This window comes from Rattus norvegicus, chromosome 18 (genome assembly GCF_036323735.1).
Source record: "Rattus norvegicus strain BN/NHsdMcwi chromosome 18, GRCr8, whole genome shotgun sequence".
Lineage (NCBI taxonomy): Eukaryota > Metazoa > Chordata > Mammalia > Rodentia > Muridae > Rattus > Rattus norvegicus.
The window spans coordinates 55863712-55878277 of NC_086036.1; the positions used below are offsets into that span (position 1 = coordinate 55863712).

Genomic DNA, 14566 nt, shown 5'->3' on the forward strand with positions numbered 1-14566 from the left:
TGGACAGAAATCTTGAAACCTCTAAAATAAAACACAGAAGTCAACCTAGACTACTATACCCAGCAAAATTCTCAATCAGCATAGATGGCAGAAACAAGATATTTAAAGAGTAATCCAAATTTAAACAATATCTATCCACAAATCTAGCCCTTGGTACTTTAGAAAATGCTAAAAGAAAAACTCCAAGCCAAGGAGGATAATGACATTAAAGAAATAAGTAATTCCATACCAGCAAAAGCAAAGGAAGTACACGCAATTACACACACACACACACACACACACACACACACACACACACACACACACACACACACACCACCGCCAACATCAAAATAACATGAATTAAAAATTACTGGTCATTTATATTTCTCAATATCAATGGACTCAATTCTCCAGTAAAAAGACACATGGAAACCGAGCAACTCTATCTACTTAGTGATATTTGAGTCAGGAAAGAAAGAAGGAAGGAAAGAAAGAAAGAAAGAAAGGAAGGAAGGAAGGAAGGAAGGAAGGAAGGAAGGAAGGAAGGAAGGAAGGAAGGAAGGAAGGAAGGAAGAAATTGAAAACTTTCTAGGATTCAATGAAAATGAAGCCTTTCCGCTCGGCTGTTCTCCTGTATGGGAGGCAGCCGTGGCACCCAGCTGGATGGCATGATCCTGAAACCCCACTTCCACAAAGATTGGCAGCAGCGAGTGGATACTTGGTTCAACCAGCCAGCACGCAAGATCCGCAGACGCAAGGCCTGGCAGGCCACATTGCCTCTCGCCCCGCGTCTGGTCCCATCAGGCCCATCGTGAAGTGCCCTACACTTAGATACCACACCAAGGTCCAGACTGGCAGGGCCTTCAGGCTGGAGGAACTCAGGGTGGTTGGTATCCACAAGAAAATGGCATCTCCGTGGACCCAAGGAGGCGAAACAAATCCACTGAGTCACAGCAGGCCAACATGCAGTACCTGAAGGAGTACTGCTCCAAGCTCATACTTTTCCCAAGGAAGCCTTCTGCTCGGAAGAAGGGAGACAGTTCTGCTGAAGAATTTAAATTGGCCACCCAGCTAACAGGACCCGTGATGCCCATCCGGAAATGTGTACAAAAAGGAAGAGTCATGACAGAAGAAGAGAAGAACTTTAAGGCTTTTGCCAGTCTTCGCATAGCCTGTGCCAATGCCCAGCTCTTTGGCATCCGAGCAAAAGGGCCAAAGAAGCTGCAGAGCAAGATGTCGAACAGAAAAAGGAGAGTTGTAATAAATTCTCCATAAAGCAAGCAAGCAAGGAAGAAAGGAAGGAAGGAAGGAAGGAAGGAAGGAAGGAAGGAAAATGAAGGCACAACATACCCAAATTTATAGGACATAATAAAAGAAGTGCCAAGAGGAAAGTTCATAACACTATGTGCCTCCATAAAGAAATTAGAAATTTCTCATCATACCAGCAATTTAAAAGCACACCCGAAAACTCTACAAGAAGAAGAAAGAAGCAGGAAGGGGAGGAAGAGAAGGGAGAAGAACAAGAACAAGAAGAAACACTGAAGAAGAGTAAAGGCAGGAAATAGTCAAAAATCACGGCTGAAATCAAACAACTAGACACAAAGAAAACAATATAAAGAACTGATGAAACCAAGAGCTGGTTCTTTGAGAAAATCAACAAGATAGACAAACCCTTAGCCAAACTAAGTGCAAGACAAAGAGACTATATCCAAATAAACAGAATTAGAGATGAGAAGGGAAAACATAAAAACAGACAATGAGAAAATTTAAAGAATCATTAGGTCTTACTTCAAAAGACTATACTCCACAAAATGGAAAAAATCTTAGTGAAATGGATGACTTTCTAGATAGATACCACTCACCAAAGTTAAATAAAGATCACATAAACAATTTAAAAAGCCCTACAATGCTGACGGAAATAGAAGCAACCATTGAAAGTCTCCCAGCCAACAACAACAAAAAAGCCTGGGACCTGCTGGTATTAGCACAGAATTCTACCAGACTTTCTAAGAAGAACTAATACCAATACTCCTCAAACTGTTCTACTAAAGCAAAACAGAAGGAACACTGCCAAACTCATTCTATAAGGCCACAGTTACCCTGATTCCTAACCCACACAAAGACTCAACAAAGAAAGACCAATTTCTCTTATGAACATTGATGGAAAACTATTCAATAAAATACTCATAAACTGAAACCAGGAACGCTTCAAAAACATGATCCACCCTGATGAAGTAAGCTTCATTCCAGGGATGCAGAGATGGTTCAATATATAAAAATCCACCAAAATAACCCTCCATATAAACAAAAAACAAGCTAAAAGAAAAAAGTCACATGGTTATCTCAGATGCTGAAAAAATGCCTTTGACACGGCACATACCTAAACATAATCAAAGTAATATACAGCAAACCAATATCTAACATCATATTAAATGGAGGTAAACTTAAAAATGTCCCCTGACAAGGCAAGGCTGCCCAATCTCTCCCTATTTAATATAGTACTTGAAGTCCTAGCTAGAGCAATAAGACAACTAAAGGAGATAAAGCAGATACAAATTAGAAAGGAAGAGGTCAAAGTATCACTATTTGCAGATGATATGATAGCATATATAAGCAATGCAAAAAACTCTACCAGAGAACTCCTACACCTTCAGCAAAGTGGCTAGACACAAAATTAACTCAAAATTATCATTAGCCCTTCTTTATACAAATGATAAACAGACCAAGAAAGAAATTAGAGAAACAGCATCCTTAACAATAGCTACAAATAGTATAAAATATCTTGGTATAAAACTCTAACTAAGCATGTGATAGACCTACAAGGCAAGAACTTCAAATCACTGAAAAAAGAAATTGAAGAAGATCTCAGAAGATAGATTGTTCATGCTCATGGATCAGTAGGATTTACATAGTGAAAATGGCCATCTTACCAAAAGCAATCTACAGATCCAATGCAATTCACATCAAAATTCCAACATGAATCTTTATACACCTTGAAAGAACAATTCTAAACTTCATATGGAAAAAACAAAGCAAAACAAAACCCAGGATAGCTAAAACAATCCTGAGCAATAAAAGAACTTCAGCATCACTGACCTCAAGCTGTACTACCAAGCAATAGTGATAAAAACTGCATGGTATTGGACAGACAGGTTGATCAATGAACTCAAATTGAAACCCTGAGATAAACTCACACACCTATGGATACTTGATTTTTGAAAAAGAAGCTAAAACTATCCAATGGGAAAAAGAAGAGAGAGCATCTTCAGCAAATGGTGCTGATATAACTGGATGTCAGAGTGCAGAAGAAAACAAATAGATCTATATTTATCACCCTGCACAAAACAAGTCCAGGCAGATCAAAAACTGCCTGTAAAGCTGGATACATTAAACCTAATAGAAGATAAAATAAAAAATAGCCCTGAACACATTGGTATAGGAGACAATTTCCTGAACAGATCTTAGAACTCAGGCTGTAAGATCAATAACTGATAAATGTGACCTCAAGAAACTAAAAAGCTTCTGAAAGGCAAAGGACACTGTCAATAGGAAAATGGCAGCCTACAGATTAGGAAAGGATCTTCACAATCCTTATATCCAACATAGGAGTAATATTCAAAATATATAAAGAACTAAAGAATTTAAATACCAAAAAACCATATAGCCAATTTAAAAGTGGGGCACAGAGCTAATCAGATAATTCTTAGCAGAGGAATCTCAAATGCCCAAGAAGTGCTGAAAGAAATGCTCAATATCCTTAGTCATCAGGAAAATGCAAATCAAAACAACCCTGAGGTTCCACCCCACATCAGTCAGAATGGCTAAGATCAAAAATTCAGGTGACAGCAGATGCTGGCGAGGATGTGGAGAAAGAGGAACACTCCTCCACTGTTGGTGGGATTGCAAGCTGGTACAACCACTCTGGAAATCAATCTGGAGGTTCCTCAAAAAAATGGACATAGCACTACCTGAGTACCCAGCTATACCACTCTTGTGCATATACCCAAAAGATGTCCCAACATATAACAAGGACACATGCTCCATATGTTCACACCAGCTTTATTTATAATAGCCAGAAGCTGGAAAGGTCCCAGGTATCCTTCAACAGAGGAATGGATTCAGAAAATGTGGTACATCTACACAATGGATTTCTACTCAGCTATTAAAAACAATGACTTCATGAAATTCATAGGCAAATGAACATACATGGTATGTACTTACTGATAAGTGATATTAGCCCAAAAGCTCAGAATACCCAAGATACAATTCACAGACCACATGACGCTCAAGAAGAACTACACCCAAAATGCAGATGCTTCAGTCCTTCTTAGAAGGGGGAACAAAATACACACAGGAGGAAATACAGAAACAAAGAGTGGAGCAAAGACTGAGGAAAGGCCATCCAGAGACTGCCACGCATAGGGATCCATCCCACATGCAGTCACCAAACCCAGACACTATTGGGAATGCCAAGGCCAAGAGGTACGTGCTGACAGGAGCCTGATATAGCCATCCCCTGAGAGACTCTGCCAGAGCCCAACAAATACAGAGGCGAATGCTCGCAGCCAACCATTCGACTTAGAACCGGATCCCCAATGGAGGAGTTAGGGAAAAGACTGAGGTAGCTGAAGTGGTTTGCAACCTCATAGGAAGAACAACAATATCAAACAACCAGACACCCCAGAGCTCCCAGGGACTAAATCACCAACCAGAGTCACATGGAAGGACCCATGACTCCAGCCGCATATATAGCAGAGGATGGGCCTTATAGGAGGAGAGGCCCTTGACTCTGTGAAGGCTCTATGCTCTAGTGTAGGGAAATGCCAGGGCAGGGAGGCAGGAGGGAGTGGGTGGGCTGGTAGAGGAGCACCCTTATGGAGGCAGGAGGTAGGAGGATGGGATAAGGGTTTCCGGAGGGGAAACTAGGAAAGGGGATAACATTTGAAATGTAAATAAAGAAAATATCCAATAAAAGAAAAGATGAAAAAATTAACACATTAAGATAAATGGGGTATTGAGAAAAAGTGTCTTCAGCTAATAATGCAAAGAATAGATCTGTAAAATACATGACATTTATATTAACCTATTTTAAAAATACCAAAACCATAAACCTTTAGGAAAAAACAGTTAGAGCGATACATATGTGTGTATTGTATACTTTGTATGTATTTTGTGTATATATGTTTTATTATGTATAAATAGTGCATATATATGTTTATATTTGCATGTGTGTATATACAAATATATATACATTATATATAATATATACACACAAAATATGATGATTAGATGTGTAAGTCAGTAACAGAAAGGTGCTGGTTTTAGCCCATCTTATCCAAGTTTCCAAGTCCTTACTATTCATTATGCTTGAATAAGAAACCACTCATGTATTGTTGGCTACATTATTATTTCAGACTCCTCAGAGGCCAAGTATCTGTAGCAAAATTGCAAATACAATGGTCCTCATTATTTGTAGTAGTTACTAGTCCGTGAGGTCAGCAGACACACGGGGTCGGTGAATGTTGAGTTATAGCTTCTAGAAAAGCACAAAACTGAAGTTCTACAAACTTTTGCCTGTGGTCCTTGCATCAGTTGGGTTGATAGACACATAACCTTTGTAAAGCTCTGTTTCTATTTCACAACATGGTGTATTTAACAGAGTGCTGCTTCCTTAACACTGAACTCACCGCCAACCGCACTGTACCTCATGCCTGAGCCGGGCTCATCTTTCTCCGTAAGAGTCACCAGTCCTTCTGTACCCTGCAGTAGTTCTCCAGTGAGGCTTCAAAGCCATTGTAGGTGGCTTTGAAGGGCCAAACTTCCTCGCCTATAAAAACAGAGGAAGATGTAACACTAAATAAACAATTAAGAGGATGCTGGCTTGCACTTTGGGGCCTGAAACAAGAAAGAAAAAGCTATCCTGGGGTAATCTCAGCTGGGAATGAGCACAATACGCAACTGAAATGTTTTGCTACTTACTATGTGCAAGTTGACAAGTGAGAGGAAGTGAGACCTGGGCAAATACTGGCTGTGGTGCTGCACGGTGTTCAGCAAACCCTAAATTTTAAAAGTAGATAAATTCACAAGCACAGAAGTAGAAGTTTAGTTATAGATGTGTCTTAAGTTCTTAACTATACCAGTTAATACAAAGCATACAGATATGCTTATTATATAAGCTGCCTTTATAAAAATCAATCATAACAAACACTACATTGCAACAAAAATGGAAACATCTAAAGATCAATGTTTTCCATAAATTATGTTAAACACACACAGAGGAAGGGAGGACTCTGTGCTCCTGCTCTGTAGGCATTAGAGGGGCTTTTACACAAATTTATAAAGCTGTGGTGAATGTCTGATAGGCAGCCAAGTTCATAGACACAGTTTAAGAATAAGGAGAGCTCACGTTCTGATGTTCATGCTTACACATTGCTTGAATAAATTGAATTTATTCACAGAGCATCTAAACCACACTAAAACTCTGTCCTTCCATTAAAAAATGCTCAAAGCATTTTGAAGATAAAGGGAGAAATCAGTTCACCTGACAAAGCAGGAAATAAAGGAAGGAAAGTGAGTGTTTTGCCAAAGCCAAGTGAAGGATGTGTGTCAGACTGGAGCCTGTGATCGACTCTGTCAAGGGCTGCTGTGGGGTCAACTGTGAGGCAGACTGAAAATTAATCACTGGAGTCAGCAGCGATGTGGAAGGTACTGATGCCCTTATACACAGCACAGAAACAGGACGATGCAAAAACCTGTATTAGGATGGGTTTGTGGGAGAATAAATAGAGAGTTGAAACCATGACAACAGAAGGCCTTTCCATTCACAGAGAAACAGGAGGTGGGAATTGCAGGAATTTGAGGCTCAAGAGGAATGGTCTCGTTCTAATGGGAGGAGATGGATTTATAAGCTGACTAGAATGATCCATGAGAAACACACATCATAGAGGAATTAATGACAAATAAATTAACTCAGGCAAGTTCCATAAGCAACTACAAGCCTTACTACAATCTAGTGTGAGGAGTTTGCTTATTCATTTCTTAGCAATCCTTTAAAAGACAACGAATATGAGGGATATAAGATCCCGGGATCTCAGGGCATGCAAACACTTTGAGCAGCAGAACTAGGAAAGGAAGGAGTCTAGAAACACAGTCTCTGACAAGTATGGCAACAGTGCAAACAGAGATTTGAAATGTATGTGTGATGGTTGATATGGTCAGGTTGAGAGGACTTGGGATCTCGCAGGAGACACAATCTCTCGGCATGCCTATGAAGGTGTCTCCAGAGAGGCTCAACTGAAGTGGCAAGGCTTGCTGTGAACACAGGTAGACCATCCAATGGGCTGGCATGTCAGACTAAACAAAGTAAGAGAAAGCTATTGCAGGATGGTGTTTCATCTTCTCTGTTTCCTGACGGTGAACACAGTGTGACCACCAGCCCAGCTGAGCTTTCCATGACACAGTAGACTAAGCTTTCAAGTCCTTAAGTTACTTTTGTCTGGTACTTTGTCACATTAATGAGAAAAGTCACTCATACAGGATTTGGGGCATTCTTAAATTACAAGAAAGATAAAGCAAGTTGCCTCACAAAGGAAAACCTCCTGTAACTACAAAGAGAAAAGAGGAGGCAGACAGCAAGTAGTTGAATGCCTGGGGCCAACATTCTTTCCATATCATGGAAGGCCTGGTGGCTTTTCCAGATCCATGCTGAAATTGTTTGGTATTTGCACTGTGATACAACTGTATCTCTCTCTCTCTCTCTCTCTCTCTCTCTCTCTCTCTCTCTCTCTCTCTCTCTCTCCCTCCCTCCCTCCCTCTCTCTCTCTCTCTTTGTCTCTCACTCTCTCTCATTGATCCAATATCTCACCCCTTCAATCATGTGAGACAAAATCCATCCATTTCTCCTGTGTTTTCTTCTAGACGTGCTCTTACATACTCCCTTGAAACCCTCTCTCCATCTTGCTCCTCCCATCTGTGTACAGCACCTTCCCTTCGGAATTCAAAGCACCGGAAGTGCACTGGTCAGTGGTGGTGCACACTAATCCCAGCACTCATGAAGCAGAGGCAGATGGATCCTGGTGAGTTCAAGGCCATCCTGGTCTACAGAGCTAGTTCCAAGACAGCCAAGGCTACACGAAGAAACCCTGTGTTGAAAATGCTAAAAAATAAAGTCAAAGTTTTAAATAAAATAAAATGGAAATGGAAATGTAATTGAGTAATCTTTGATGACCACCTTCAGAAAGCGTGAATGAGCTCACTGCAAAGACCATCAAGTATATATTGACTGCTGCCTTAAGGCTAAGGAAAACTAAAACCCCGTGGGAGAGAGACCTCACCGCCTGGTCAGGTGGGCACTCCCGAGGCTGCAGAGCGGAGGAGACCACCAACACTGCCCACCCCTGCCCACATCCCTGGCCCAAGAGGAAACTGTATCTGGGTTCCCTTAGGAGAGGGCCCAGGAGCAGCAGGACTCCTGTGCCTGAGACACGGCCGGAACCTGAAGGAAACAGACCGGATAAACAGTTCTCTGCACCCAAATCCTGTGGGAGGGAGAGCTAAACCTTCAGAGAGGCAGAAATGCCTGGGAAACCAGAAGAGACTGCACTCTGCACACACATCTTGGATGCCAGAGGAAAACACCAAACGCCATCTGGAACCCTAGTGCACAGAAGCTCCCGGAAAGGGCAGCGCATATCTTCCTGGTTGTGGCCGCCGCAGAGAGCTCGTGGGCAGCACCGCGCGAGCAAACTTGAGCCTCAGGACCAGAGGTAAGACCAACTTTTCTACTGCAAGTGACCTGCCTGGTAAACTCAAGACACAGGCCCACAGGAACAGCTGAAGACCTGTAGAGAGGAAAAACTACACGCCCGAAAGCAGAACACTCTGTCCCCATAACTGGCTGAAAGAAAACAGGAAAACAGGTCTACAGCACTCCTGACACACAAGCTTATAGGACAGTCTAGCCACTGTCAGAAATAGCAGAACAAAGTAACACTAGAGATAATCTGATGGCAAGAGGCAAGCACAGGAACCCAAGCAACAGAAACCAAGACTACATGGCATCATCGGAGCCCAATTCTCCCACCAAAGCAAACATGAAATATCCAAACACACCAGAAAAGCAAGATCTAGTTTCAAAATCCTATTTGATTATGATGCTGGAGGACTTCAAGAAAAACGTGAAGAACTCCCTTACAGAACAAGTAGAAGCCTACAGAGAGGAATCGCAAAAATGCCTGAAAGAATTCCAGGAAAACATAAATAAACAGGTAGAAACCCATAGAGAGGAGACACAGAAATCCCTGAAAGAATTCCAGGAAAACACAATCAAACAGTTGAAGGAATTAAAAATGGAAATAGAAGCAATCAAGAAAGAACACATGGAAACAACCCTGGACATAGAAAATCAAAAGAAGAGACAAGGAGCTGTAGATACAAGCTTCACCAACAGAATACAAGAGATGGAAGAGAGAATCTCAGGAGCAGAAGATTCCATACAAATCATTGACTCAACTGTCAAAGATAATGTAAAACAGAAAAAGCTACTGGTCCAAAACATACAGGAAATCCAGGACTCAATGAGAAGATCAAACCTAAGGATAATAGGTATAGAAAAGAGTGAAGACTCCCAGCTCAAAGGACCAGTAAATATCTTCAACAAAATCATAGAAGAAAACTTCCCTTACCTAAAAAAAGAGATACCCATAGGCATACAAGAAGCCTACAGAACTCCAAATAGATTGGACCAGAAAAGAAACACCTCCCGTCACATAACAGTCAAAACACCAAACGCACAAAATAAAGAAAGAATATTAAAAGCAGTAAGGGAAAAAGGTCAAGTAACATATAAAGGCAGACCTATCAGAATCACACCAGACTTTTCGCCAGAAACTATGAAGGCCAAATGAAACTATGAAGAACTATGGACAGATGTCATACAGACCCTAAGAGAACACAAATGCCAGCCCAGGTTACTGTATCCTGCAAAACTCTCAATTAACATAGATGGAGAAACCAAGATATTCCATGACAAAACCAAATTTACACAATATCTTTCTACAAATCCAGCACTACAAAGGATAATAAAGGGTAAAGCCCAACATAAGGAGGCAAGCTATACCCTAGAAGAAGCAGGAAACTAATCGTCTTGGCAACAAAACAAAGAGAAGAAAAGCACACAAACATAACCTCACATCCAAATATGAATATAACAGGAAGCAATAATCACTATTCCTTAATATCTCTCAACATCAATGGCCTCAACTCCCCAATAAAAAGACATAGATTAACAAACTGGATACGCAACGAGGACCCTGCATTCTGCTGCCTACAGGAAACACACCTCAGAGACAAAGACGGACACTACCTCAGAGTGAAAGGCTGGAAAACAACTTTCCAAGCAAATGGTCGGAAGAAGCAAGCTGGAGTAGCCATTCTAATATCAAGTAAAATCAATTTTCAATTAAAAGTCATCAAAAAAGATAAGGAAGGACACTTCATATTCATCAAAGGAAAAATCCACCAAGATGAACTCTCAATCCTAAATATCTATGCCCCAAATACAAGGGCATCTACATACGTAAAAGAAACCTTACTAAAGCTCAAAACACACATTGCACCTCACACAATAATAGTGGGAGATTTCAACACCCCACTCTCATCAATGGACAGATCATGGAAACAGAAATTAAACAGAGACATAGACAGACTAAGAGAAGTCATGAGCCAAATGGACTTAACGGATATTTATAGAACATTCTATCCTAAAGCAAAAGGATATACCTTCTTCTCAGCTCCTCATGGTACTTTCTCCAAAATTGACCATATAGTTGGTCAAAAAACGGGCCTCAACAGGTACAGAAAGATAGAAACAATCCCATGCGTGCTATCAGACCACCACGGCCTAAAACTGGTCTTCAATAACAATAAGGGAAGAATGCCCACATATACGTGGAAATTGAACAATGCTCTACTCAATGATAACCTAGTCAAAAAAGAAATAAAGAAAGAAATAAAAAACTTTTTAGAATTTAATGAAAATGAAGGTACAATATACCCAAACTTATGGGACACAATGAAAACTGTGCTAAGAGGAAAACTCATAGCGCTGTGTGCCTGCAGAAAGAAACAGGAAAGAGCATATGTCAGCAGCTTGACAGCACACCTAAAAGCTCTAGAACAAAAAGAAGCAAATACACCCAGGAGGAGTAGAAGGCAGGAAATAATCAAACTCAGAGCTGAAATCAACCAAGTAGAAACAAAAAGGACCATAGAAAGAATCAACAGAACCAAAAGTTGGTTCTTTGAGAAAATCAACAAGATAGATAAACCCTTAGCCAGACTAACGAGAGGACACAGAGAGTGTGTCCAAATTAACAAAATCAGAAATGAAAAGGGAGACATAACTACAGATTAAGAGGAAATTCACAATATCATCAGATCTTACTATAAAAGCCTATATTCAACAAAACTTGAAAATCTACAGGAAATGGACAATTTCCTAGACAAATACCAGGTACCGAAGTTAAATCAGGAACAGATAAACCAGTTAAACAACCCCATAACTCCTAAGGAAATAGAAGCAGTCATTAAAGGTCTCCCAACCAAAAAGAGCCCAGGTCCAGACGGGTTTAGTGCAGAATTCTATCAAACCTTCATAGAAGACCTCATACCAATATTATCCAAACTATTCCACAAAATTGAAACAGATGGAGCACTACCGAATTCCTTCTACGAAGCCACAATTACTCTTATTCCTAAACCACACAAAGACCCAACAAAGAAAGAGAAATTCAGACCAATTTCCCTTATGAATATCGACGCAAAAATACTCAATAAAATTCTGGCAAACCGAATCCAAGAGCACATCAAAACAATCATCCACCATGATCAAGTAGGCTTCATCCCAGGCATGCAGGGATGGTTTAATATATGGAAAACCATCAACGTGATCCATTATATAAACAAACTGAAAGAACAAAACCACATGATCATTTCATTAGATGCTGAGAAAGCATTTGACAAAATTCAACACCCCTTCATGATAAAAGTCCTGGAAAGAATAGGAATTCAAGGCCCATACCTAAACATAGTAAAAGCCATATACAGCAAACCAGTTGCTAACATTAAACTAAATGGAGAGAAACTTGAGGCAATCCCACTAAAATCAGGGACTAGACAAGGCTGCCCACTCTCTCCCTACTTATTCAATATAGTTCTTGAAGTTCTAGCCAGAGCAATCAGACAACAAAAGGAGGTCAAGGGGATACAGATCGGAAAAGAAGAAGTCAAAATATCACTATTTGCAGATGATATGATAGTTTATTTAAGTGATCCCAAAAGTTCCACCAGAGAACTACTAAAGCTGATAGACAACTTCAGCAAAGTGGCTGGGTATAAAATTAACTCAAATAAATCAGTAGCCTTCCTCTACACAAAAGAGAAACAAGCCGAGAAAGAAATTAGGGAAACGACACCCTTCATAAGAGACCCAAATAATATAAAGTACCTCGGTGTGACTTTAACCAAGCAAGTAAAAGATCTGTACAATAAGAACTTCAAGACACTGAAGAAAGAAATTGAAGAAGACCTCAGAAGATGGAAAGATCTCCCATGCTCATGGATTGGCAGGATTAATATAGTAAAAACGGCCATTTTACCAAAAGCGATCTACAGATTCAATGCAATCCCCATCAAAATACCAATCCAATTCTTCAAAGAGTTAGACAGAACAATTTGCAAATTCATCTGGAATAACAAAAAACCCAGGATAGCTAAAACTATCCTCAACAATAAAAGGACTTCAGGGGGAATCACTATCCCTGAACTCAAGCAGTATTACAGAGCAATAGTGATAAAAACTGCATGGTATTGGTACAGAGACAGACAGATAGACCAATGGAATAGAATTGAAGACCCAGAAATGAACCCACACACCTATGGTCACTTGATTTTTGACAAAGGAGCCAAAACCATCCAATGGAAAAAAGATAGCATTTTCAGCAAATGGTGCTGGTTCAACTGGAGGTCAACATGTAGAAGAATGCAGATTGATCCATGCTTATCACCCTGTACAAAGCTTAAGTCCAAGTGGATCAAGGACCTCCACATCAAACCTGATACACTCAAACTAATAGAAGAAAAACTAGGGAAGCATCTGGAACACATGGGCACTGGAAAAAATTTCCTGAACAAAACACCAATGGCTTATGCTCTAAGATCAAGAATCGACAAATGGGATCTCATAAAACTGCCAAGCTTCTGTAAGGCAAAGGACACTGTGGTTAGGACAAATCGGCAACCAACAGATTGGGAAAAGATCTTTACCAATCCTACAACAGATAGAGGCCTTATATCCAAAATATACAAAGAACTCAAGAAGTTAGACCGCAGGGAGACAAATAACCCTATTAAAAAATGGGGTTCAGAGCTAAACAAAGAATTCACAGCTGAGGAATGCCGAATGGCTGAGAAACACCTAAAGAAATGTTCAACATCTTTAGTCATAAGGGAAATGCAAATCAAAACAACCCTGAGATTTCACCTCACACCAGTGAGAATGGCTAAGATCAAAAACTCAGGTGACAGCAGATGCTGGCAAGGATGCGGAGAAAGAGGAACACTCCTCCATTGTTGGTGGGATTACAGACTGGTACAACCATTCTGGAAATCAGTCTGTAGGTTCCTCAGAAAATTGGACATTGAACTGCCTGAGGATCCAGCTATACCTCTCTTGGGCATATACCCAAAAGATGCCCCAACATATAAAAAAGACACGTGCTCCACTATATTCATCGCAGCCTTATTTATAATAGCCAGAAGCTGGAAAGAACCCAGATGCCCTTCAACAGAGGAATGGATACAGAAAATGTGGTACATCTACACAATGGAATATTACTCAGCTATCAAAAACAACGGCTTTATGAAATTCGTAGGCAAATGGTTGGAACTGGAAAATATCATCCTGAGTGAGCTAACCCAATCTCAGAAAGACATACATGGTATGCACTCACTGATAAGTAGCTATTAGCCCAAATGCTTGAATTACCCTAGATGCCTAGAACAAATGAAACTCAAGATGGATGATCAAAATGTGAATGCTTCACTCCTTCTCTAAAAGGGGAACAAGAATACCCTTGGCAGGGAAGAGAGAGGCAAAGATTAAAACAGAGACTGAAGGAACACCCATTCAGAGCCTGCCCCACCTGTGTCCCATACATATACAGCCACCCAATTAGACAAGATGGATGAAGCAAAGAAGTGCAGACCGACAGGAGCCGGATGTAGATCGCTCCTGAGAGACACAGCCAGAATACAGCAAATACAGAGTCGAATGCCAGCAGCAAACCACTGAACTGAGAATAGGTCCCCCATTGAAGGAATCAGAGAAAGAACTGGAAAAGCTTGAAGGGGCTCGAGACCCCATATGTACAACAATGCCAAGCAACCAGAGCTTCCAGGGACTAAGCCACTACCTAAAGACTATACATGGACTGACCCTGGACTCTGACCTCATAGGTAGCAATGAATATCCTAGTAAGAGCACCAGTGGAAGGGGAAGCCCTGGGTCCTGCTAAGACTGAACCGC

At 40.6% G+C, this 14566-nt stretch overlaps 1 pseudogene; it reads left to right on the forward strand.

The window, feature by feature from the left end:
• Positions 1 to 617: 617 nt before the first annotated feature.
• Positions 618 to 14566, forward strand: part of LOC134482970 (large ribosomal subunit protein eL13-like) — an 80061-nt pseudogene continuing 66112 nt past the window's right edge.